This window comes from Lissotriton vulgaris, unplaced genomic scaffold (genome assembly GCF_964263255.1).
Source record: "Lissotriton vulgaris unplaced genomic scaffold, aLisVul1.2 SCAFFOLD_902, whole genome shotgun sequence".
NCBI lineage: Eukaryota > Metazoa > Chordata > Amphibia > Caudata > Salamandridae > Lissotriton > Lissotriton vulgaris.
Window position 1 is genome coordinate 193,754 of NW_028240880.1, and position 25,056 is coordinate 218,809.

General features: G+C 47.4%; 1 protein-coding gene across 1 annotated transcript in view; it reads right to left on the minus strand.

The window, feature by feature from the left end:
* LOC147672501 (ubiquitin carboxyl-terminal hydrolase 22-A-like) overlaps nucleotides 1-25,056 on the minus strand; it is a 377,196-nt gene that overhangs the window by 158,361 nt on the left and 193,779 nt on the right. The gene's annotated exons all lie outside the window — the stretch shown is intronic.

A 25,056-nucleotide genomic window follows, 5' to 3' on the forward strand; every position in this document is an offset into this window, starting at 1 on the left:
GGCACACGTTTTTAGCAGCAGGCATAGTAACCCTCTGAGCTAACTTACCAGTCGTCAAACTTCCACTAGACAAAACTCCTTCTCTCTCCAGGAAGAACATTAATCACCGGAGTAATCTTGACATTTTTATTGATATCTGAAAATTGCTGGAGGGAAGGAACGAGGCAGCAGGTGGTTTTCAAGCCATAATATATTTGCAAACAGGGCGCCCTTTCCAAGTCAACGCACGGTGCATTTTTTGGCTTTTTGGCAGGGCCGGCTGGGGAGCTCAGAAAGACATGCCAAAAGTTTATTTTTGCAAATGCACTTGCAGGGTTAAACACGCGTGCAGATGCCAAGGGGAGATCATCCCGTTGGGGAGATTAAAACAACGGAAGTGTGAGATCTCCTCGGATTGACAGTGAGCACAAACTTTCTCACAGCTGCAGCCAGGCTTTTAGTTACCGTAATTACCTAAAAAAAGGCGCATTCACTAAGATTTCATATTCCAATCGGATAATAACTGGTTTGTGATTATATTAGAGGCACAAGGGTTAAAGAGAATGTCTACTTGTCCGGAGGACTAAGCAGACAATAAAACTTCTTGTCCGCAACAAGAATCCTCATGTCCAGGGCGTCGGGAGATACAAATTCCCCACCCCTGCATTCACACGGGACACTTATTTTTGATGACAGCTGTAATCCCTTTTGCAGACCTGTGGAATGGTGTCTAGGCAGAGTGCAGGAAATGACAGCAGGCGGCTAATGACTGCACATACCAGAGGCCACCAGCGGCCGACCTAATCAGCGGGAGGGGGGAGGGGGGGGGGGGGCGGGAACAAAGACACGGACAGCGGGAGGGGGGCGGGAAAAAGACACGGCGGGGAACGAGACAGCAGCGGCCTACCTCATCGTAAGGAGCAGGAAAATGGCGGTCGCAAAGCTCCTAACATTTTCGGATTCAGGGGCGTGTTTTGGCGTTCTGAGTGACGGATGACGTCACTGGTGGAAAGACCACCAAAAACACGCCCCCGAATCCGAAGGAGACGGGGCTTGTTTGGAGTGACGCCTGTCTCCTCCAATGGCTGGCCTCCGTTTAGGAAGCCAGCCAATGGAGGAGAGGAGGAGAGAGGCGGGTTCAAGCTCCCACACTCCAAATCATTAAATCTCCGACCGGAGACCGCAAGCGCAGCCTTTAGGTCCTCGACCTAAAAAGGACTCCCATGAGGAAGGAGTACAGAATCTGCTCTAATTGCAACGAGGAACACAAGACTACTAAGAATTTGAATTGAGTAGTGGCACTCCTGCTTTCATATCTTTTTCTGCATTTATTCAATTCCATCATTGCACTTTGCTCCACAGACTGAAGGCGACCCCATGGTAAATGGACCACCTTTCCCAAGTCCATCATGAGATCACAAACTTAAGATCCACCTACTAACCCATCAATCTAAATGAGAAAGTTTAGTGATCATGGACTCAAACCTCTTGCTGATTTGCCAGGAGGGCCAAGTTAAGGAAAAACACGTCTATTATAATATGCTTAAACAATTTTTTCATAGTTAAAATTCCGCCAAAAGGTACACACGACCATCGGTTCAGTTCCTGCCCAGATGGACTAGGCCAAGGGTATTCTAACTCTGCACATCAAACCACGTGGTTAAAAACTAGAGTCCCCAATGTCCAGCAAAACATCTGTTTTGCCTTACCATAAAAGATGTTTTATTTGAACTAAATTTGACTTCCAAGCCATTGGCTTCATGAAAATCTTCAACAGTTCCGAGACCTTTAATGTCCTTTAGGCAGTGTTTAACTGAGTTAGTGGCTGCACGGAGGGCACACCAGTACTGGTTTTTGGAGACCAGCTCTTTATTTTTCCTCAACAAACTTTGATCCAGTGCAAGATAGTACTACACAAATGGAGGGAAAGCAGGAGAAAGAAAAAAAAGTGACAAAGGGAAAAAGAGGAATAAAATAACCAGAACCTGCAAAACTGAGATGAAGAGGCATGGGGTGGAATTAAGATTAAGCAACTGTGGTATTGGGCACCCTGACCTTCAATAGAGCTAGCCACAACCTTCTGAACAACATTTTGGAGCCAGGGACTATTTATTATTATTTTAAAAACAAAATTAAGCACTGCCGATAGGGCTACAAACGAGAACAACAATTTTGGTGGAAATTGTGTAAGTGATTTGAAACACTTGCCAAATTCTGATATATAATGATATTTACAGATATAGATATTCTTCACAAAACGCTGGGCACTCCGGGCTTCTTTCTGTCAATATTTATTTTATATTTATACGTGCAAGCACTGGCTGACAAACACGTTTCAGCTCCCTAGCCTTTGTCAATGTCTTGTCAGCCCAGCGTTATTTGTGGCGAAGTGTTTCGCAAGGCCGTCCTCACATGCTGCGAGTACCCACTGTGTGGAGAGCGGTATTCATTGACGGGAACTGGAGAGGATATATAGATATAGATATATATATATATATATATATATATATATATATATATATATATATATATATATATATTCACCACACAACAGGAAACCCAAATTTGAATGAAGCCACCACGGGAGTTTGCTGAATATGCTCATCGCTTTATTTCATCTTGCTCGAAGGCCCCCGATCCAGAACCCACACCCAGAGTTCAAAAACGCCAGGACGCGTTTCAGGAAATGAATCCCTTCATCAGCGGCGAATGTTTTCAGAGGAAACTGCAAGCGCCATCCGAAGTGCATTATATATATACACACACATGTACACACACATGTACATACACATGTACACACACACACATATACATATACATACACATACACACAAGCCTTGAAAAATATCCCCACCAACTCCATATGACGAGTCAGATTTGATCAGGTTGAGCTATTTTTGGCACCTACTCGTCCGTTCTGGCAGTGAACTTAAGCTGGAAGGAACAGGTGTTTGCTCATTCACTTTCTGAATGAGCAATCAAAATGCCTTTAATTCTTGTTTTTATCTTGACACATTTGCTATCTGTTCAAGGACAGAGGTCAACTGTCAGATTTGTCTTTTTACTAATATTTTCTTATCCTGGAAAACAGTGTTTACTTTTCTTTCTCTTATTAGTTAGAGGTTTTTGGTGAAGTGAGCTGTGACAATCATTGTGAAACAAAAGGCTGTAAGAAGTCAGTTTTTTTCCCCCCCAACACAACATTTAAACAGAACGTAAATGAATAGTGAAGTATTCCAAAATATAAAACTTTTTGTAATTCAGAAGTGTCATGCAAAAAAAGATTCAAACAAGAGCAAAACAAATCAGAAGACTTTACTTGATGTGCAAATGAAAAATATTTACAGTAACTATTTTCAAACATTATACACGTTATAGTTTTCAGTAAAATCACTTGAATGGAAAATGTAGCCATTTCAATTGAACATCTGGTAATTGTAAATAAATGTTACTACTTCATGCTTCAGGTATAACTATTAAAAGTCACACATTTTAAACATTATGTGAGAAACATTCCTACTCTGGCCCGACGACAATGTGTTTAATAAACTAAGAGGCAAGTCAGCGATCATGTGTATCTTATATGTGGCTAGATTTGTATTATATATGAAGCAATAGTTTTCTAAATCGAACAAAAGTGTTTTTTTGTACAGCAGACATGCTGAACTCGCATATTTAAAGGTGCTCTCATATGTGATAAAGAAGAAAATAGCGGTTAAGTGAATTAAAATATTTGCCCAGGATTACATAATTGGACACCAGTTTATGGATCAAGGGCAGGGTGATTAGATTAAGCCACTAGACCTGCAGGTCTAATTTTTGTTTGATTTTTTTAAGAGATCTATACATATATTCCACAAGAAAAAAACTAAAAATTACAGATAAGTTAGATAGGAAAAACATTTTTTCTTTCCATACAAACCATACTTAAACTAGACAAACATCAGAAATTCTACAGTTCTAGTTATAACTTTGTTACAATTTACACACCACCTTCACATTCCTATAAGGCGCCCACCTTTGTACAGTGTTACTTAGTTCTCCCTTTTTAACTTAACACACCACCTTCAAATTATAACATCATGCACCTCCATAAAGTGTTCTCACTCACCATACTCCATTAACTATAACTTGTGCCTTCTCAATGCAATGTGTATACCCTTGCATATGACATTACATATTCCATATCAAATCAGTTTTCATAACACTTATGTCATCTCAATTTAGGTGATTATTCAGAACACGCTGCATGGTAGAGTTGCGAGTTATAGTTAATGTAGTATGGAGCATTAAGTGAACACTGTACGGAGGAGAGTGATAGTAATTTGAAGGTGGTGTGTAAAATTAAAGTTATGACTATAACTTTAGAATTTCTAATGTTTGTGTAGTTTAACTATGGGTTGCATGGAAAGAATAAATAACTTTTTTTTAACTATACCTCATCTGTAACCATTGGTTTTTCCATGGAATTTCAATGTTTGTTTTTAATGAAAATGTGTTTCAAATGGTAGCACTGAGTATTATTTATTAAGGTATTGTTATTTGGAATGTCGTACAGTAAAAATTCGTACAGTCTAGTGTCTTACAGTGGAGTATTGTACAGTGGAATTGACTGCACTGTAGTAGAATGTGGTGGGGTAGAGTGGGAAACGGTGTTGTAGAGTGGAGTTGTATAGAGTACAGTAGTGTGTTGTACAGTGGAACTGCATAGTGAGGATGACTGAGTGACAAAGCGAGGTAAAGTCTAATTCGAATGGAGTGGAAATCAGTGGAGTTACGCAACAGTGTGAACTAAAGTAGAATACAGTGAATCAGGTTATCAGATTAGAGTGGCGTGGAGTTGGGTTGATTGGAGTGGAGTGGAGTGGTGTAGCATATAGTCTAGCCAACTCTTATAAATTGGAGTGGTGTCCTGTGCAGTAGAGTGGAGGACTGTATCGAACAGTATTAAAAAGAGTAGTTTAGTGGAATAAAGTATTGTACAATGGAGTGTACGGGCATAGACTGGGGTGTAGAGCTAGACAATGGAGTGTACATTAATAGTGTGAAGCAGAAACGTCTACAGTGCCATAAAGTGCAGTATAGATTTATTGAGTGCAGTTCTAGAGAGGGGAATAGTGTGTCGTACAGTGCAGCAGCGTAGAGTGCAGTGGCATACACTGCAGTGGCGTAAAGTAGAGTATCATAGTAGAATAGCGTACAGTGGAATGCCATACAGTTTAATAGTGTACAGTGGAGTGTAGAAGAGTGGATTGGCAGACAGTCGAATAGTGTACACTGGAGTGTCATGGTGTGCCATACACTGCAATAGTGTACAGTGGAGTGGAGTGGCATACAGTGGATTAGCACACAGCGGATTAACAGTGACATGGCATTGCCTGAAGTGGCATACAGTGCATAATGGTGAACTGGAGTTTCATAGTGGAGTGGCAAAGATAGGAATGGAATCCAATGGAATGGAGCAGAATGGAGGGTCGCAGAGTGGTTTGCCATACATAAGTGTGGCGTACAGTCGAGTGCCATACAGTAAAATAGCATACAGTCGAGCTGCATACAGTGCATATAGTGATAGTGGAGTGTCAGTGTGTCGCCAAAAAGAATAGCATTTAATGGAGTGGAGTGGTATATAATGTAGATCAATACAGTGGAGTGGGGTACGGATGTAGTTGAAATTTTGGAAGATTGTAAATTATGTTGTGCAGAGTAAAGCGAGGCAGCGACTTGCACTCATTTGAATTTCTGTACATGTACCAAGGAAAGCAGGGCGACAAGGTGGATTTGCATAGTTTTGTAAATCTTATGCAAGTATTGTGCTGCCCATGCGACATTATGCATAACGTAAGGGTAACGCTATACAACCCCAAATTTGTACCCTGGTGATATATTGTGCTACGGTACACCGCAGTAAGTTAGTGGTATACCGTGGTACATAGCGATAACAAGCCAGTATATAATTGGCTGTCTGCCTTTACAAATATTTAAGGACAGCCATAATCCTTCTAGTTTAATATGTGAGGTCATAACCAGTGCACTGCGGGGACGCAAGTTACAGTTAGCACAGGTAACTAACTACAGAATTTTGTTTACAGAGATATCTGTAATCTAATCTTTTCCAAGACTAGATTTGGTATGTCTTCCCCCAAAATTACTAGTTGCATTACTTCATAGGATTAAAATGAACTATCATTGAATTGGTTTTTCTGGGTGTAAGGTATTAAAGCCCTGCTCTGATATTATACCATAGCTCGGTCTTTGTTTTCTGCTGGCTTCATAGCTCTTTATGGCCCAGTAAAGGGCTTGCTCTTAACAGACGTACTGAATGAAATCTCCGCCAATGCTTGAGTGAATGGAGCCACAACAAAATAGCTGAACTAGTGCATTTAACATATAGCTCCTAGGGAATGTGCATTGACTGTTTTTTAATTTGAGGGAATCACCATTATTTCCAAATAATGTCTGCCTGTCCTACTGGACAAACTGGACTTCTGGATAAAAGTCTGTACATCAGAGCCAACGTCTTCTTAGAACAATGGCTAACAATTGGTGAAAAACCCCATTCAACACATCCATTTCTGCATCTATGGCAGCAGCCGATGCAGTGGCTCCCGTTTTTAACTAAGGTCTTTGCTTCTTCGGTCTTCTTTATTTGAATTTGGCACTGGTGAAATGTTCTGTCACATCTTCCGATCGTAATGACTGAGGATGGCCAAGATGTTTGCAGCTCTGATTGAAGTTGCAGTATTAAAACCAAAATTACAGCCCAGGTTATCCAGTCTTTGGCCAGCATCGTCAGAAGGTAGAGAAACTGGAGTGACAGGATGTTTAACATCTTTGGGCTGCTAATACGATGGATAAGACACATAGAATAGCCTGACAAACGAGTTGAAGCAGAATTGACAGTCCTATATTCCTTCTCCACAACAGGCACCATTGCCAGTAACTTTGCTGGAGCTTTTTAACTTAAGGCCATTTAATTAAACAAAGTCATGAATGAGGACATGCTTTATGGCCTCACGGGGTTGCTGTTCAAAGTCATATAGAGGGCATTACTGCTCTTCTGATGCTATGAGGAAGGAACCGTTTCACAAAATTTTCAAGTAGCACGTGAAAGTGAGCTATCTCTTCTGGAGATGAATGGGGCATCATGGGTTACATCCTTTTTTGGCAGGATGTAATCCTCCATGGGTTACATCCTTTTTTGGCAGGATGCAATCCTCCAACTTCTGATCATGCTGGTAGTCAACTGGTTCTCTTACAGCTCACCCTCCTCCTCCATTTCAGAGAACTGATTGGAGTCTGATGCATCTTGTTTGCTCCTATGCCTAGGTGTTGGTGGAAAGGGTTGCAAATCCTGGGTAAATGCTGGAAAAAAATGGGCAGGTGGGGCCTCCAACATCGAAAGAGGGGCGGTGGTGGATGCAGCATTTGTATTTGTGGTTGAATGGATGGGACAGGCAGTAGGCCAATGGGAGGGAACACAGGCTATTGTGAGAGCAGCTTTAAGTCTTCAGCACATGTCACAGAATCGCCATCAATGTAAATAGCACCTGCCAAACTTGACACCTTATAGTAGCGCAAAGGGTCACAAAAAAGCTAAACTTTTGAGGATCTTCTGACACAAAGGTATTACACCGACAGTCATAATCCTGATATTCCTTCCCATCCTCAAAATATGGCATATAGCTCACATCCAGTTGCTCAGGGTTATACACTGCATCCATGGTGTTCTGTTAGTCACTAATGTCAGCCTCTATTTCAGACTCTAGAATGTGAGCTGGTAAGTGCACAAACACTTTCCATGGAGAATGCATAGAGATGGAAATAGAAAGTCAGTCGTCTGGGTCATCAACTAGGTGATAATGTTTACAATAGATTAAATTGCCGTTTACAGTGAAAGAGGTACTGCCACAGATGGAGTTGTCGTAGATGGTGAAATAATGGTCATTCATGGTGTGGTCGTCAGAAATGCATCAGCAACAATCTTGTGCTGTGCTGTAGTCGATTGTGTTCTCTTGGCTACCCTAGGTGAGGCTGGTACAATGGCCTTCAATGGTGAAGAGTTAGATGATGAGCCAATAGAGGATAATGGGATCTTGCTTTATCCATTATGGGGTGTTTTCAGAAGGAAAACTGCAGTCACTTTAGTTGCTAATTCCAGCCACAAAACTGAACAAGTTTCTTTTTTGCGCTGCAGTCTTGGAAGTGCTCGGTAGGGTACCTTACACAGAATCCTTCTCCAGAAGATAGGGCCTCCCCTTTGCCAGAAGGGAATCTTTTTCTCCGCAGGAGAAGTGCCTTCCTCATATTGCTATTCTTTAAGTCCCAGAGGGAAGTGTGTTACAAATATCACAGCAGTATGCCCTGTGCCGTGGATAAAGACAATAAACAGTCAAATAACGTGGAACATAAACTGCCAATCTTTTGCTCAAAGTGAGTGCAGGGCTTGAAATGAGATCTTTTCTTTGTACGTCGTGATGGCAGCTGGTGACACAAAAGGGAGTTCCCTGGATCAGAAAGTGGAGGCTTTCCAAATAAAAACTTAAAGTATCCCAAAAGCTGAGGTTAAGCCTGGCTGAAGTCCAGTGAAGACGTGGGCAGTATCCGGAATCAGCCAGGATAAGCTGTCACAGGTTGACCTCTATGCAGAATCACTGCACCACCATCCGGGGGTACTTTTTACCCTTTTTTAATCTGGACATGGGAATCCAGGAATAAAAGTGTTATTAGGATATCCCTTAGTTTTAATATTCACTGTCCGCACCTATCTTGGGTCCTTTTCTTTTCCTTCTTTATTTGCTTGTATGGTCTACCCCACCCTATTGCTCCGCCTCTAGCGTTGGTCTGCGCTGAGGTGTTTTGCACAAGTCCTATGATGAAGCATGCCACAACACGTTGCGGAGGAGGGCAGTTTTTATACAATGAAGGTGCTCCTGATACATTGTTGTATGAATTGCAACTTGAAAAAAATTGAGACTTGAAGTTACCTTACTTTATTTTGTGTGCAAGCTACACAGGTAAGAGCAAAGCTTTTCCCAGGGCTCCGGACACAAAACATGTAGTACAAATCTGTGCAATGGTGAGCTCTGGGGTAGTAGGAGAGCACATAACATTCACTTCGGTGTCTGAAGTTTGGGTTGTTTCAAATGAGATGTGATTACTACTAAAAAACGCTGTTGAGGCTTATAAACATTTCAACACTGTTTGCTGCTATTTTCTTTTACCGAGGATTACCAGCCTGATCGGGAATGATTCAAGTATGTGAAATAACTAATTTTGGCGAAGAGGACTGTTTACTGGAGGTATAAATTGGGGCAACATTGTTTATGAAGAGGATTATTCTTTTTATTGAAAGATCTCACACAATAATTCTGTTATTCTGCCTTTATCATTTTTTTCAGTATCTTGTTATTTCAAGATAGCACTTTTACAAAAGTCTGTTTTGAATTATCTGTCTTTTGCAGAGATTTGTCCTCAACTACAGAGGATATGTTGGGTGATTCAGAGAGTTTATAAGGCGAATTAGGGTCAAGCTGCTTGGTGCCGAAATGTGAAACTGAACCTACAGGTACAGTCTGCGCTACTGGAATGCCACTTGTCAGTCATTCTGTTTGTCTGTAATGTTTCTGTGCCAGCCAGCCACTCATGCATCCATCACCTGTCAGACAGGGAAAGTTTAGTTAATCTGTCAGTAATGTTTTCACAGAAACAGTGTTCATCTTTACACTCAATTTAAACAAAGAATGTGGTTTGCTATTATACATTCCAATCAAGTTTAGCTTTGTATCCATGTAAATCTAATGGATGGTTATATCCAGTAAAATATCAATTAGAACTTCCATTTCTGAAAAATGTGTTTGAAGCTTTTCAGATGTAGACACCGCCTTCATAGTCTCATTTGCATTCTGGTCAGTAATATCTTTTGAATTCATTTGGGGTCTATGTACATGTTAACAGGATAAAGCTTTTAATATTAAAGACTTGACCCCCTCTCCATTACTTTACCAATTGGTTGTCCACAGCTACAATTCACAGTTTATGAATGAGTTTGAACCAGAGTTGCATGTAAGATGTTATTTGGTCTTTAACAAAAAGAGCTAAAGTCTGTCCTCCAGTTATCAGAACCACAGACAGGCAAGTTAAGAAAGTCAACAAAGACCTTACAAAATTGAACCAATGATTCTGACGCCCACCAGCATGCTAGAAATAGATACGTTTTACTTAGCACACTGACATGGAGTCTCTGAAGATAGAGAGCAAGGTCAGTATAGTCAAAAGAGTAAGACAACAATCGGGCTATGGGCAAAATAGTCACACTGTGCACCTCTTGCTTGTTAAAAGTTATATCGAATAGTTTCTTACCTGTCGGTGTAATTTTTCAGCTTGAAGATCTTTCTGGATTCACTATGCTGTGCATATTCCGCAATCTGGTGGTTGGGTCTGGAATCGTAGTCTTTTTTTCTCTCTTTTTTTTTGGTAGCCCAGGTGGGCGTCGACGTCCCACCGTTTGGCATACCTTCGGTGACGTCGGCATGCTTTTTTTTTAGGTAATTCTTTTCACGCATCTCTTAAGCTTCAACTTTCTTTCTTTTTCTATGTGTTTCCACCTTCTTTTCCAGCCTCATCTTCCTGGCGGAGGCCAGTGGGTTCGCTAGTGAATCCAGAAAGATCTTCAAGCTGCAAAACTACACCGACAGGTAAGAAACTATTCGTTTTGCAGCGTGAATCTTTCTGGATTAACTATGCTGTGCATAGATTTTGTAGCGGTTTTTGTTACTTTTGTGGCGGTTGGGTGGAAGATGAGCGTTGGTTGTTGAAAATATGTTCAAGCACCTTTTGTCCTAACTTGTGCTTCCTTGTTCATTTGAACATCCACGCAATAGTGCTTAGTGAACGTGTGCACTGATGCCCATGTTGCCGCCAGGCATATGTCCTGAATTGGTGTGTTGGCCAGAAAGGCTATTGTTTCTCCTTTCTTCCTGGTCGAGTCGGCCTGTGCCCCTCCTGTTAGCTCCTGGTCCGCTTGCTTGTGGCAGAATTGTATAGTCTGTGCGATCCATCGAGCTATGGTGTTTTTTGTCACTGGTTTACCCATGTAACTGTTTGCGAAGGATACAAATAACTGTTTTGTCTTCCTGTGTCCTTTCAATGTAGTGCATCACTGCCCTTCTTGCGTCTAGAGTGTGGAGTGCTCTCTCAGCGCTTGTAGTGGGGTTTTGGAAGAAGTTAGGGATCTGAATACTTTGATTCATGTGGAACCTTGACACTACCTTCGGCATGAAGTGTGGGTCCGTTCTCATTACGACCCCGTCACTGTGTATCTGGATGTAGGGTTCCTGTAATGTTAGAGCCTGCAGTTCGCTCACTCTCCGTAGCAATGTGATTGCTACCAGAAAAGCTGTTTCCATAGTCAGCATTTGCAGTGATGCTTTGTGGATAGGTTCGAAAGGTGCTTTCATGAGCTCTGTCAGTACTACATTCAGGTTCCAAGCCGGTGGCGGCATTCTTTTTGGTGGCGCTATTCTTTTAGCCCCTTCCAAGAATCTTTCTACGACTTGAGATGTGAAGAAGCTTCTCCCAGTTTCTCCTCGTGTATGCCACAATCGCTGCCAGGTGTACCCATAGCGAGGATGAGCTTAGTTTATCCTATATTAGGTGCGTGAGGTACCTTAGCACTAGATTCCCTGGTCAGTTTTCTGTGTATTTTTTTCTTGCAACACCACTGAGTGAATCTTTTCCATTTTTCCCCATAGCATTTGCGTGTGCTGGGCCTTCTTGCCTCTCGCAGCACCCGCAGGGTGCTCTCTGGTAGTTTTAGATGTGCGAATTCTAAGTCCTCAGGAGCCAGGCTGAGAGGTTGAGGCTCTCCGGCTCTGGGTGTAGAACTTCTCCGTTTTCCATGGAGAGTAGGTCTCTTCTTTTTGAGAACTTGTGGGGGGGCCCCTGCGCCATCTCCATTATCTGAGAGTACCAGGTCTGCCTGGCCCATTGTGGTGCCACCAGGATCAGCGTCATGTTGCTCGTCATGCATTTGTTGAGAACCCTGGGGATCAGTGGTATCGGGGGAAAGCGTAGGCAAATGTTTTTGACCAGCTTATCCATAGGGCATTCCCCTGTGATAGTGCCTCTGGTTGCCTGGATGCAAAGTATTGGCATTTTGCATTCCGGCGTGTTGCAAATAGGTCTATTGTCGGAGTGCCCCACCTCCTGAATAGTTTCTCTGTCTCCTGTATATTGAGTTCCCACTCGTGGGATGCTGAAGTCTGCCTGCTGAGCCAATCCGCTTCTACATTGTCCTTCCCTGGCAGGTGTATGGCTAGCAGGTCTATCTTGAGTGGTATTGCCCATCTCCAGAAGATTTCCTGTGCAAAGCTTGACAGGGGGAATGATGGAGTTCCCCCTTATTTGTTTATGTAAAACATTGTTGTGGTGTTGTCTGTTTGTATCAGCACCTTCTGGCTGTACAGGTGTTTCTGGAAGGCCTTGAGTGCTAGCAACACTGTTTTCAGCTTCAGGTAATTGATGTGTCTGACCGTATCTGTAGGGCTCCACAGACCCCTCACTCTGAGCTTGTTCATGTGTGCGCCCCATCCCTTCTGGGATGCGTCTGTGGTAATGGTCACTGTTGGGTCCGGTGGTGTTAGAGGTTTCCCTACTGTTATCCTTTCCTTGGTCCACCACCTCATTTCTTCCTGCACCCTGTGCGTTACAACCACTAGATCCTACCAACTTCCTGTAGCTTGTGACCATTGCTGTTGTAGCCACTCTTGGAGCAGTCTCATCTGTAGGCGTACATTGGGGACCAGGTGTATGCATGACGCCATCATCCCCAAGATCTTGCTCACTGTCCTCACTGTCAGAGCTCGCCCCTTCTGGTAGTGGCATTTCTCCCTCAGGAGGCTGAGTGTTCTCTTTTCGCTGGGTGACACCCTGCATTGGACGGTGTCGATTTGAGCACCCAAGAAGATCTTCACCTGCTCCGGTTCCATTGAGCATTTTCCCCAGTGTATGGAGAATCCCAGGCCTGTTAGCGTTCGTGACCTGCTGTGCGTGATCTTTGCATGTCCTGTAAGACCTTGCCTTTACGAGCCAGTCGTCGAGGTAGGGGTACACGTGTATCCCCTCCCTTCGCAGATGCGCGGCCACTGCCGCGATGCATTTGGTGAACACCCTTGGTGCGGATTTTAGACCGAAAGCCAGGGTTGTGAATTGGTAGTGATCGTTGTGCTCTGTGAACCTTAGCATGTGCTTGTGCTGCCTGTTCATGGGGATGTGCAGGTATGCATCCTTGAGGTCTATGGTGGACAAGAAGTCCCCGGCCTTTATCTGTGGGATGACCTCTTGTAGGGACGTCATCTTGAATTTTTGGGTCTTTACATATTTGTTTAGGAACCGTAGGTCCAGGATGGGTCTTAGGCTTTCGTCCACTTTTGGTACCAGGAAGTAGTTGCAGTACACTCCTCTGTTCCGTTCTTTGAATGGGACAGTTTCGATGGCCTCTGATGAGTAGTTCTTGAGCTTCCTTTTGGAGCAATCGCAGCTGTGTTCCCGAGTGCTCTCTTCTCTTTGGCTTTCTGTTTGGTGGATTCTTTAGCAGCTCTATGCAGTATCCGAACTGCATGATGTTCAGTATCCACTTGTCTGTGGTGATTTTTCTCCACTCCTGAGAAAAAATCTTAGCCTGCCTCCTACTGGAGTTACATGTTCTTTTGTGTCTTGTCCGTTTAGCCTTATTTATTATTTATTTAGAAGTTTTCTATAGCGCTAACAAGACCCGAAGGTAGCAGAGCGCTTTACAGTAAAGGCATGAAAAGGTGGACAAAAAGACAAGTAACAAATAAAGGTGATCATCAAATGACAGTTAGGGGAGAGGAGAAGTTCGTACAGTAGGACTTCTTGGCAATAGGATACAGAGTTCTCACATAGTTCTGGGGATGGATGTTGATCCTAGTTACCCAGGACCTAGGGAACGGATGAGGAACAAGGATTTGAGTTGGCTCTTGAATTCCGCATAGGACGGTATGGTTCTGATATGCGGGGGGATAGAGTTCCATATTCTGGGGGCATTTCCTGAGAAGGAGCAGTCCGCAGTTTTCTTCTTTCTGGTTTTTGGTAGGATGAGCAGCAGGGAGTTAGAGATTCTCAAGATTCTACTTTGGCCAGCTTTTGAGAGTTTGTTTGCCAGGTATTCTGGTTTTCCTGTGTGGAGGGCCTTGTGGGTTAGACAGGCCGTTCTGAAGGTGCTACGCATATCCACCGGGAGCCATTCAAGTTCTTTGAGTGCAGGGGAGATGTGGTCGGATTTTTTTGCATCCTGTGATCATTCTTGCTGCCGCATGCAATGTTGTTTTTAATGGAGCCAGGTGTGATTTGGGGATGCCTGTTAGGATTGAGTTCCCATAGTCCAGTCTAGATAAAACTAGAGATTGCGTGGCTAGTTTGAGGTCCTTGTTGGGAATGAAAGGTTTGATTTTGTTCAGCAGTCTGAGGTTAAAGAATGCGCTTTTTGCTGAGTTCTTAATGTGGTTTGTCAGGGTTAGTTTGGGGTCTAAGGTGAAGCCCAGAGATTTTACGGAATCAGCTAGCGTGAGAGAACCTTTAAGAGCATCGATCGACTTCAGCCACTCGATTTAAGGGTTGTCTTCTTTGTTTGAGATGAGAAGAGTTTCGGTCTTGTCGGGATTGAGTTTCAGGTGATTCTTTGTCAGCCAATCTTGAACATCATTTAAGACGGCATTTACTCGGTGGATGTCGTTAATTGAGGAGGTTTCCAGGTAGATCTGTGTGTCATCCGCGTAGAGGTGGAAGTGGATATTGGCATTCCTGAGTAGTTTGGCGAGCGGTTCCATATAGATGTTGAAGAGCTGAGGAGAAAGTACTGATCCTTGGGGGACACCCCTGTTGACTTGCTGGGATTCGGAGGTGAAGTTCTTCATTTTTATTATTTGCGAGCGGTTGTGTAGAAAGGAGGAAAACCAATCGAGAACTACCTCGCCGAGGCCAGCTCTTACTTGCAGAGTCTTGATGAGGAGCTTATGGTCCACCGTATTGAAAGCTGCGGATAAATCAAGGAGTATGAGGAGGCAGCATTTGTCAGCGTCAAGGGAACCGTGAATATCGTCTATGATGTTCAGCATCGCGGTTTCTGTGCTGCGGCCTAGTCTGAAGCCGGATTGGAGGGGGTCTAGGAGATTGATGTTATCCAGATGTTGAGTCAATTGCAGGAGAACGCATTGTTCCAGAGTTTTGGCAAGTAGAGGCAGGTTAGATATCGGTCTGAAATTGTTCAAGTCAGTAGAGTCAAGACCGGGTTTTTTCAGCAAAGGGGTGACTTGTCCCATTTTTAGACAGTCGGGGACCACTCCGCTTTGTAGGGAGCTGTTTATGATTTTGCCCCAGATAGGTGCTACGGTGAGCTTCATTTTTTTGATTAGTGAGGGGGGAATGGGGTCTGAGATGTGAGCTGATGGTTTGGAGGTCGAGATCAACGAGATTATCTCAGTTTCCTGCACGTGGCGAAAGCTTAGCCAACGGAGGGGGGAGGAGCCGGATGGTAGGGCCTGTGGGATGGCCGCGTTGTTCTTCGGGAGGTGTGAGTTGTTGATGTCTAGAGATAATTCGATTTTTAAGACTTTATCGTTGAAGAAGGTGGCGAAGTTATCGCATAGTTCTTTGGACTCCTGCAGGGGTGAGGGCAGAGGCTTGGATGTTTGACGTCTGATAATGTTGTAGAGCTCCTTAGGTCTGTTTTTGGAATTGGCTAGTGCCTCTCGGAAGAAGCTGGATTTCTTGTTTTTGATGTGGTTGTTGTATTTCCTGCGTGCTGTTTTTAGTTGTAAGCGAAGGATGGCTGTTTGGCTTTCAAGGATCTTCTTTCTGCGTTGAGGTCCGCGTTGAACCAGGTTCTAGAAGGGGTGGCACGGCTTCTTTTGCTCTTTAGTGGAGCTAGATTATCGAGAATGGAGACTAGCTCGGAGTTGTAGTGGTCGATGAGATCATTGGTCGAGAGGTGCAAAGAGTTGTCTGGAAGAAGTGAACTTAGTTGACCTTCTAGAATGTCTTGGGGTACTTGGGAGAGGTTTCTTGACCATTTGGGGGGGGGGGTCTTGGGGAGGTTTGAGCGGGATGATGGGGTGATTGATGTGAAATAGGATGATATGATGATCTGACCAGTCAACAGGTAGTATGTGGTTGACCGTGATTGAGTTCTTTGGTGCGATGATGGCGTCCAGTGTGGCTCCTTTGTAGTGCGTCTCCTCAGTGCAATGTTGAGTAAGGTTGTTGTCGGCGAGGAGGCTGGATAGCGATTTGATTAGAGGGTTGTGGATTTCGTTCCATCGGAGATTCAGGTCACCAAGAATTATGTTGTTGGAATCACTGAGGGCGACTTGTGCAATCAGGTTGGATAGTTGATCTCCAAACTCGTTTCTGCCGGGGGGGTGATAGAGTAGATGACACAGTAGAGAGTCGTTGTCTTTGGTTTTGATGACAGCGGATAGATATTCGAATGAGTTGTACTCGAAGGAGGAGGTTTCTGTGATACTCCAGCTGTCCTTGTGGATGATAGCAACCCCACCTCCTCGTTGATCAATCCTGTCTTTGGAGATGAGGGAGAAACCAGGAGGTACCAGCATGTCAAGGCAGGGAGGAGATGCCTTGTTTAGCCAGGTCTCCGTGAGGAACGCAACGTCAATGTCATGTGTGAGGATAGCTTCGGCTAGGTCCGTTGCATGTAGTGAGGCCGATCTGCAGTTGATTAGGAGGCAGTTGGTGATTTTCTCCTGATTGCTGGTGGTTTTGTCTTTAGCCTCTCTAGGTATAGCGATGAGGACTGGTAATCTCTGTCGTTTGAGGGTGGGTAGGTCTTTCCGGTAGCTCGTGATTATTTGGATTTTAGATTTAGGTGAAACTGAGATGGTAGGGTCGTAGGTAGTGGCTAGTAAGGCTGCTTCTCTGTCTGACATAGGAGCTTCTGATCTGCGCGGTCTGGAGGTCCGGTGTTTTGAGCCTGCTAGGGAGTGAGAAGAGATAGTGGTCGGGGGCCTGGTGCATGGGGCTCTGGAGTGTTCGAATTTTTTGGGACTGGAAACCGGGTCCTTGGGATATGGATCGATCGGGTGGGCATTGAGGGCTACTGTGGACCCCTGGGTGGTGTTGGCGAGGAGGGGGGTTCGGAGAGGGGGTTTGTGGGGTTTGCAGGCTATACCGAGGTTAAGAAGGATTTCTATTAAGCCCTGGGTGATAGTGTCGACCTGGTTTTCAAGGGCTGTGAGCCGCTTTGTTATGGAGTCAATGGGGGGGTTGTGAGCAGCTGTGAAGGGGCCGAGCGCGTTATAGTTAGAGAGAGTGGGTTGAGAGATAGGGATCGGGATAGTGGGAGGGGGAGGTTTGGGGAGAGGGCTAGGGGGGGGTTTAGACATGGGAGAGATGGGGAGAGGGACAGGAGGAGGATTGGACAGGAGAGGTTTGAGAGTAGGGGGGAGACTAGAGGGGAGGCTCGTTGGCTGGGGACTGCCTGTTGGCAGGAAGGGAATTGTCCTACGCGGTGGTCGGTGGCTGTGGCTGGGGGGGGTGAGATGGTTAGAGGGCGGGGTAGGGGGTGAGGGTTGAGATTCCTGTTGGTGGTGGATGGGTGGGCGAGGGGGATGAGATATGGTGGGGGGAGGGGGAGCCTGGCGGGCTGTGTGTGGATCGAGAAGGGGCGTGTTGAGGTCTTCTCTGTCAGCTGAGAGAGTGGTCGGTGAGGGTGTAGAGGCGAGGTGTGGAGGGGTAGGGAGGGCTGCCTTGAGAGAGGGAAATAAGGAGTCAAAAGCTTCCAGGTTATCATTGTTGGCTTGTATGAGGACTGTGCCATTGGTGAAGATAGTCACGGTAGTATAACCTCTGCCAGCTGATCTGAACGGAAGAATCGCAGTTAGTTTGCAGCTATGAGGAGTGGAGGTAGTTTTGGCGATGAACATCCGCGTTCTGATCGTGGAGATCCAATATTCGGGTCTTTCGGTGTGAAATATTAGATCCATCTTCATCGGTCCTATGGAGGTCGAGTGGTAGATGTCAGTGATTAGGGTTTCTTTATGTTTGCGGATGAGTTTCTGTTTGAAAGTGCGTCGAAGCTTTGTAGAGAGAAGGGGGGGGGGGGGGGGGGAAGATGATGGTGAAGGCGTTCCGACTGTGAGGTTTGAGGTGGGCAAGTGGGACTGGAGAGGGAGGCTGGTCCCGGGCCATCGTGGGGATGGAGAAGGGGTGGGGGGGGAGCCTGATTGAGTTGCTATGTGGGGCTTGGAGCTTCGGTGGCCCAAGGTGGCAAACCATGGGGTACCAGTGGAGCGAAGAGTAGAGCGAAGAGGGTGGGGCTCCAGGCCTAGGAGGGGGTCTTAAAGCCCGGGTGATTCTGCTTAGGAGTTTGCAGGTAGCCAGGCTCTAATTGGCAGTTGGACCTTTGTGAGCTAGCACCATGGGACTGGTGTGTGATGGAGACTCTGCGCAGGAGAGGACATGCAAACTGCCTCCCGGGCAAGCACTTCGACAGCCGGAACAGTGCAGGGTCTAGCCTGACGCCGTTCTATGGTTGCTGTAAGTGGGCTCTACCAGCCCTGATCTTTCTGATAGAACTGCACCCTGTCTAGCGTAAAGGTAGGCTTTAAGTCTCAGGACCTCCTTGGCCAGTTTAGGGACAGGTGGGTGTATTTAAAGGGAGAAGGACGTTCCGTTGCCCCCCTGTTTTGTGCCCCACACGAGTTTAGCAGCCAGTAACTCAAGGCGAGGTCAGGCAATGTCCTCCTTGGCCGCCATTTTGAGGTCAGGCACGGGGTCGGCGGCGGTGGGGAACAAAGGGAGCCGGTGAATAGACTTCTCATAACAGTAAAGTTAGTTAGGGCTGAAGTTTGGCGCCCCCGTAGTGGCCGGTACCTTGTCAGGTGGAAGCGGTGGCTCCGGTGGAGGTTCCAGTCAGGCGGCGTCTACTTTGTCCGCCATTTTGAAGACTGGCGTGGGGTCTGCAAGTGGAGGGGAGCAAGCAGCTTCAATGAAGGGACTATTTGCTTTATTGTTGCTGGTCTGGGCTGTAACTTGGCGCCCACATAGCCGTTCGTGCGTTTGCCGGGTGAAGAAAGCGGCTCCGGTGGGGGCTCCAGTCAGGCGATGTCCTTTTCGGCCGCCATTTTAGAGACAGGCGCGGGGATTAGCAGTGCCGAGAGTCACCGGGACTATTAGCTTTGATCATGATGGTCTGGGCTGTGACTTGGCGCCCACATGGCAATCCGTGACCTTGCAGGGTGAAGAAAGTGGCTCCGGAGGGGGCTCCGGTCAGGCGATGTCCTTTTTGGCCGCCATTTTGGAGACAGGCACGGGGATTAGCAGTGCCGAGAGTCACCGGGACTGTTAGCTTTAGTGATGATGGTCTGGGCTGTAACTTGGCGCCCACATACGCAGTCCGTGACCTTGCAGGGTGAAGAAGGCGGCTCCGGTGGGGGCTCCGGTGGGGGCTCCGGTCAGGCGATGTCCTTTTTGGCCGCCATTTTGGAGACAGGCGCGGGGATTAGCAGTGCCGGGAGTCACGGAGCTCCGGTGAAGAGATATATATCTTCCGCGATTCTTTTTGTTTTTCCGTGCTCTTCCCCTGGAGGGTTCGAGTGGGTGAGCACCTTTTCTCGCGTGCAGTCACTTAGAGGGGGTTGTTCACCGCCTCTTCTTCTCTGTCCTCGTCCGTTTCCTCTTGATCAAAAGGACTGGCCCCTGTTCTGGTAGTTCCAGTTTTGCCTCTGCTGGCCCTGGTGACCTTGGTTGTCACTCTGTTGTCCCTGGTGGAACGCCTGGTGTGATTCTCCTCGCTGGTTTCCACCTCTGCCGTTTGGCCTCCGCGTAGGAGTGCCCCTTCTCATCCCCCTGAACTGCAGGGCCCACATGGACCTTGCCGTCTCGTTGTCCTTCAGTTGTGTGAGCTTCTCATCAACTGGGGCTCCGAACAGTGTTTCACCATTGAAGGGTGTGTTCAGGATGTTGTTCTGAACCTCAGCTTTGAAGCCTGAGATCCTGAGCCAGGCTTGGCTTCTCTCTGTGATGCCTATAGCCATCAGTCTGCTGGATGTTTCAGCCCCATCCAAGGCTGTCTTCAGGCACGAGTTAGCAATGCTTTTTCCTTCTTCCACAAGGTGTGATGCCCTCTCACGGTATTGTTCCGGGAGGTGCTTGAGAAATTGCCCCATCCCATCCCAATGTTGGTAGTGATGTCTGTTTAGGAGGGCGTTTGAGTTCGCCATCCGCCAGTGCGTTGTAGCGCTTCTCTCTATTTTCCTGCCCGATAGGTCCATTCTCCTGCTTTCCTTGTCAGGTGGAGGCCCAGATGTTGTTGGGACGTTGGCCCTTCTTCTGGCCGTCGCAGTGATTATTGAATCTGCTGTGACGGACCCCTTGATGTAAGCAGGGTCCTGCGAGGAGAATTTGTATTTCTTTTCCGTCCTCGGCGTTACTGATCTGCATGTAGCCGGGTCCTTGAAGGCTTCCTTCCCCTGGTCTGTGATACTTTTCAGCATGGGAAGGAATTGGCTTCTTGTCTGTGTGGGGAGCAATGTTTCCAGCAGGGAATCTGCTTTTGGCTCCTCCTCCTCTAGCTTAACCCCATAAGCTGCCGCTGCCTTCCTGACGACCTCGTTGTATGCCCCGATGTCATCCGGTGGCGAAGGCCTCGAAGGATATGTCTCCACAGCCTCCTCCGGGTTTTCGGCCTCGATATCCTGCCAATCCTGGTCTTGGGCCGTCAAGGAACCCGAGCCGTAGCTTGACTGCTGATCCCCGTAATCACCTTCTGTATAATAGAGGTCCTCTTCCTCTTCGTGCTCAGAGAGCTCCGGAGTTTTCGGCAGCTCTTCGACGTCGAACTCCTCCTGCTCGGTCACCTCAGTGACGGACGTTGCCGGCCTCGAGGGGATCTTGTAACTTCTCATTCTTTCGTCGAAGTCTTTCTTTCTCTGGAGGATGTTCTCCATTTCGGCCTTGAGCCTTCTTTTCCTTTCTCAGCATCTCCGCGGCCTGGTCGTCGTCGTCGAGCGTTTCGGCTGCTTTCTTCGGCGGCGGCGAAGCTTTCTTCAGCTCTTTTTCCTTCGAAGTCGAAGAGCCTTTTTCGGGGGCTTGCTTCGACGACCTTTGCTTTTCACCGGTCTTCGGCCTCCGGTAGTCCTTCTCGAAGGATCGCTGGGCACTTTTTCGGAGGATGCAGCTTCGGCCGTCGAACTTTTTGGCGCCGGTGCTCCTTTCGAGGCTTTGGACTCTGCCTTTCAAGAGTCTGCCTCTGGCTTTCGAGGCCCTGTGGGAGTTTTCGGGGTCGTAGACTATCCTATCTTGTCAGGCGTTTTCTTATCGGTCTCTGCGACAGTGAAGTCATCTGGACCTTCGTCAATGTTGTCCTCGTCGCCGGAGAGGCCCAGCTCGTAAAGCGTCTGGGCCTGGCCCTTGCCCTGCATCGTGTGATGAGCTATCCTCTGCTTCTCTCGAACTCGGAGTGTCTTCGGCTTGAAGACGGAGCAGGTGTTGCAGTCTCTGCTCTCGTGGTCGATAGGCAGGCAGAGGTTGCAGACCGGGTGTTGGTCCTTCTGCGCGAACTTGTGGTGGCAGTTTTTGCAGAATTTAAATGGAGTCTTGTACATCCCTGCGCTCAGGGGGCCCCCTGTGTGCGCATTCCTCCAAGGACATCGAAGATCTCGATGTTCTTCTCTTTCTTAGTCGTCTCTTCTCTGATGGTCTTCTCCCAATCTTTTCCGGTCTTTACAGTCGAATAGCAGTTGTATTTCCTCCTTTTTTCCTCCAAAACTTCAGGAGCTTCATGCGACGATCCAGACCCAACGGCGGAAAAAATAATCCGAAGATGGCGCCCAAGGGTGGTAGCTACCACCGGAAGCATGCCGGAAGCATGCAGACGTCACCGAAGGTACACCTGGGCTACAAAAAAAAATAAAAAAAATAAAAAAAACACGAACTAAGATTCCGGACCCAACCACCAGATTGTGGAATATGCAAAGGATAGTGAATCCAGAAAGATTCACGCTGCAAAACCTATTTTACTTAAATTCCTCCTCACAGTCGCTTTTAAAGTGTGGTTGAGAGCGTTTTAGCAAGAAGAGGCAACTCTCAATCTTTTGCAAATCCCGCAGTACCATACAAAAATACATTTAGGTTAAAAGTGGTGTTAAAAAATGCAGAAGAGGGAAAAATACTCTAAGCAAGGGAAAATTAAATTATCCAAGGAAATCCCTTATTACTTGCTCCAGAGAAAGTTGTACATATAAATATTGAGGCGTCACTCATAGTGTAACACAAGCTCAAGAAATATTTTCTTCTATCTCCTCTTTGCATTGAACTTCCGCCCACAGGCTCTTATTTGCCATTGTGGATTTATTCTCAAAACATTCCATAAGCGGGGCGTGGCCAAGGCGTCGAACATGGCGGACGCAGCTTGAGTGAGCTCCGTCCCGCCGGCGCAAAATCCTGCATTAAAATCCTTAGTGACTCCCTCAAATGGGCCGTTTCATTCGGCGGTCGAGTCGGACCCGGAGCCCCGTAGACCGGGAGATCTGGGGGGGGGGGGGGGGCTCCTGTCTGGTCCCCCCCTCCTCCCGGGGGACAGCAACCCCTCAAATTTCACCCCCCCCCCTCCCCCAACGGATGCGTGTATTGCCACTGGGAGTGGCGGCTCGGAGTAGGCCGCAAATCAGTGCAGCGCGGCGTCGGGTGCCCCTCGTTCGGCGGCTGAATCGGGCCGCGGGGTGGAACTGGCATCAGGGCCAGACTAGTAAATGGGCGACAACGCATTCCACGACCAAGGTGGACCCAGGCTGCTAAACTGTTGACCGAGAAACTGGAAGGGCAGGTAGGGCATTGCGGCTTTGTGGTGCAGAACCACCCCCGGGGGACACCAACCTCCTGAGACGGCGGCCAGGCGATCATCCGTCATTGAGGGACATACTACTGTGCCAGGCTCAGAGGAAAGAAGAAATTAACGCGGTGGCCTGTGATTGTGAAACACCGCACATAGCCGCCTTGCGATCCATAGACCCCGCGGGCCTTGGTGGAGTGGGACAGTTCTTCTGGGGGTTCTGGGCTGAAGTGGAGAGGGCGACTTCCCGGCGACCCGAGTGTCGGTTGGGTCCCTACATTTGAGCCTTCAGGTCACCATGACGCGGGGCGGCAATAGTGGTGGCGCTGCGAAACAGGGCCCCATCGACAAATTCACTGGGCGAGTGGCGGAGCCGGGGCCTCTGGAGGCCCACCGGGACCGGGTCCGTATAATGCGGCCCTTATGGCAGCCATAACACAATCAAGAGACATGCTGGATGCAAAAATTGGGGCAGTTGGAGCTGATGTCACATTGCTCCGCCAGGATTTGCGAAATGCTGTGGCCCGCATAACTGAAACCGAGACCAGAATCCCGGGGGTGGAGGATGATATGAGACTCTCAAGAAGAAAGTGGCGACTATGGAGGGGATACAAAAGGGCCTCGCACTCCGGGTCGAGGACGCAGAAGGGCAGGCCCGGAGGAACAACCTGCGATTTGTGGGATTTCTGGAGGGCAGCGAGAAGGGCGATATGGAGACATTCCTGGCGCAGTGGATGGAGGGGTGGTTCCCCCATGACCCCCTATCGCGCTGCTTCGTAATCGAGATAGCGCTTCGAGCACTTCTCCCGAAGCCACCGGTGGGGGCTCGCCCCGACCGGTGATCCCCAGACTCCTCAACTACCACGACCGCGAGTCTATCCTGAGACAAGCGCGGGCAAAGGAGCCCTTAATGTATGAGAAACACAGAATTCGGATATTCCCGGACTACACTAAGCTGGTGCAGCAACAACGGCAATCCTTTACCGCAGCAAAAGCACGGCTACGAGGCCTTAAAATCCAATATGCCCTGCTCTACCCGGCCCGCCTGAGAGTGATTTCAGTCCAAAACACAGTTCAATACTCCGGAAGAAGTTTTTGCCTGGACAGATGACAGTCCGGATCAGGGTGCATAGCCCCCCTCCCCCCCCCCCCCCGGGCCGTGATTCAGACTCGTCCTCCACGACAGGACCCCCAAGGACACCCCGGAGGTCGCGAAGCAGGAGCAACTGGAGAGCGCGCTCTCAGAAGTCTCAGCCTACATGCGATGGGGAGGCAGGAGGCAATAATGCAGCTGATGCACCGGCCCGGTGCCGTGAGGCCCAGTGTCCCCCTGACACCTTCAAATTCGTGACCTCAGATGGTTGCTGACGGATCGCACTCCTGCCGGGACTGACAGTATCTCTTGGGAGTCACCACCAGACTTTTCTTTGTGCTTAATGGTCGCTGCATATGGGTGGGTCATGGGTCGGGGGATGCCTACAGGAAGGCGGACATCACCCCCATAGTTAGCACAGCTAGTTGGACAAAGGGGTAGCTGGGATTGGGTGGGTAGTTGGTGGGGATCCATCGGAATAGTAGGTCTTTAGCCTCACATTGGGGGCTGGAGATGCTCTATACCGCGACAGATACTTCAATGTTGCTGAGGTATGGGGAGGGGGGGTGGTTGAGGAGTCGGGGGCAGGTTGGGAGGAGGGGGAGGGGTAGGGGGGCTGTTGGGAGGGTACGAGTTCAGGGGGGGGGGGGGGCAGTCAGTTTCGTCACAGTGTCCATTCATGTCCGGTTGCAAATGTATGTGTGTGTGGCTCCGAATGCCCAGGGCCCAGACTTTCCGTCCTTTCGATGGCGGTTGACGCCCATGAGACAGGCCCTTCACGGGCTTTGCTACGAGTAGCGAGTTGGAATGTCCGGGGAATGCTCGACAAAATAAAGAGGGGTGCGGTGTTGCGATTATGGAAGAGAGAACGGGCGGATGTGCTTCTCTTACAAGAGACATTGCCTAGGCACCAAAACCCTTAGCTTGCAGCGGTATGGCTACCAACAGGTATTTCATGCAGGTTTCGCGCAAGGGTCAAGAGGGGTTGCAGTCCTAATACATCGCAGACTAGTCTATGTACATGAGACACAATGGGTTGATGCATATGGCAGATTTATTTTCATTAAAAGGTATGGTGGGTGATGAGCCAATGATCTTTGGCAGTGTGTATGCCCCAGCC